The following is a 1,966-nucleotide window of genomic DNA, read 5'->3' as shown; positions in this document are numbered from 1 at the left end:
TCTTTTTCTAAACTTTGCTTTTCAAATACAAAATTCCGCATTCATTAGATCTAGAAACACCTAGCCAAGTTCGAAGTTGCCTTCGCTCTAGACGTGAAAGGTTTAATTTCTGAGGGTTTGGTCCCCAATCTCTATTTCAATTATTTAATTTAATTGTTTTGATTATTATTTTCCTTGAAGTTACTAACGTGTGTATTTTGTTATTAGAAAGAGGTACGAGGCATCAAAGTAAGTACTTTAATTGATTTGTTGGTATTATAATGTAGAAATCATGTTTATATCGTTATTATGATATTCCTAGTATCATGTCTAGGGTAATTTTAATATTAAATATGATTGTTACGATGCTTCCTATGTTCTTCCTAATATTTATTCATGTTAGTATCATGTTAGGGTTAAAGCTTTGATTTTTATTGCTTAGTGACATGCTAGGGTTGTTATTAATCTTGTTAGTATCATGCCTAAGATCTTGCTATTATTATTATGCTTTAATATTAACATGAACATGATTATGATTATAATTGTTATAATTTATGATGATTATGAATATTATTATTATTATTATTTTTATGATTCATTATTATTTATTGTTATTATGTTTTTTGATTATATATTTATTGTTATTGCTTGATCACGCCTTTTATGCATGTTAAAGAGAATTGGTACTTGTAATCACGATTAATAAGATAATTAATAATCTTGTTTAGGGTTAATTTGATTATAATTTCAAGTGATCTCCAATAATAGATTTATTTGTGCATTAATATTCAACCAACACAGATTAAACAGGTTTAGGGTTAACCTATTGATTGCATGTTAATCAGAAAGCGCACATGAATACGATCAGAATAAAGTAGAGGCCTATTATTAGGGCAGGTTCAATCTCTTTTAGGTTGGATTTGTACCTTCATCCCCGAACCCTTATTTGGTTCTAGACCTTATGGAGTTGACGATCTCTTGAATCGTTAAGGGGTGTAACCTTCACCCTGTGAACGGTTTACAAGTTCCTAAAACTTGTTGGCGACTCTTTTGCTCTATCTTCTTCCCTTTCGGACGCCACCGTACTTTAGTGTATGATCACAGTGGGGTTCAAGCTAGGGTTTAACGCTTGAAATTTATTCCCTACAGTTTTTGGCGACTCCACTGGGGAGGATTTCTATTTTAATTCCTGAATTTGTTTCGGCAATGATTTAGAATGAGTGGATGAGACTCGAAAAGTTCTAAGTATTTCTTGTGCGTAATTTTGATTAACATTATTGTCATATGCATAAAAAAGATGTCATTGGAAAGACCATCTGTAATGAGTTAAAAACATAGGATTTTACACGTAGGAAATTTGAGAAATATCTTTCACAACTAGGACTGAAATAACACCGCGCGAAACTGGAAAATTTTATCGAGCACAGAAAGCTGCCGAGGCATGTGGGAAGTAGCGTTAGGGGACAGAGCTTGGCGCCAGCATTTTAGTCATAGCGCCAGACGCCAATATTGGCGCCAGGCGCTACAGTTAAAAGCTGGCGCCAGTCTCTGTTTGCTGGCGCCAATTTCCCCCAATACCGAGCCATAAATATGCGTTCTAATTTCGACCGGTTTTTCGAATTGTTTGCTTGATCCTACTTCCTGATCGAATTTTTTCACTTTTCTGAAACCCATATGTGTTTTACATATGGACATAACCCCCTGGGAATTCATGCTCCATCTACCCGATTGAACGCTCTGTGCAACAAAGGGTACATCCGAGATGTTGAATTCACCAAACCATGGAAGCGAGTTTTTCTAAAGCTCGCGGTGTCCCATCCACTCGCGCCAACCCTTCACGGTTAGGCTTCCGCGCGGTGCATCCGGACAATTAACCATGGACCCTCTATTGACTAAACCATATCCCGAACTTTAGAGAACTAGAGCCATGGTTAGGTTGCAAACTCATTGCATCATATTGTGCCTACTTGACTAATTGTGCATTATT

Source organism: Chenopodium album, chromosome 1 (genome assembly GCF_948465745.1).
Source record: "Chenopodium album chromosome 1, dcCheAlbu1.1, whole genome shotgun sequence".
Lineage (NCBI taxonomy): Eukaryota > Viridiplantae > Streptophyta > Magnoliopsida > Caryophyllales > Amaranthaceae > Chenopodium > Chenopodium album.
This window is presented reverse-complemented; position numbering follows the sequence as displayed.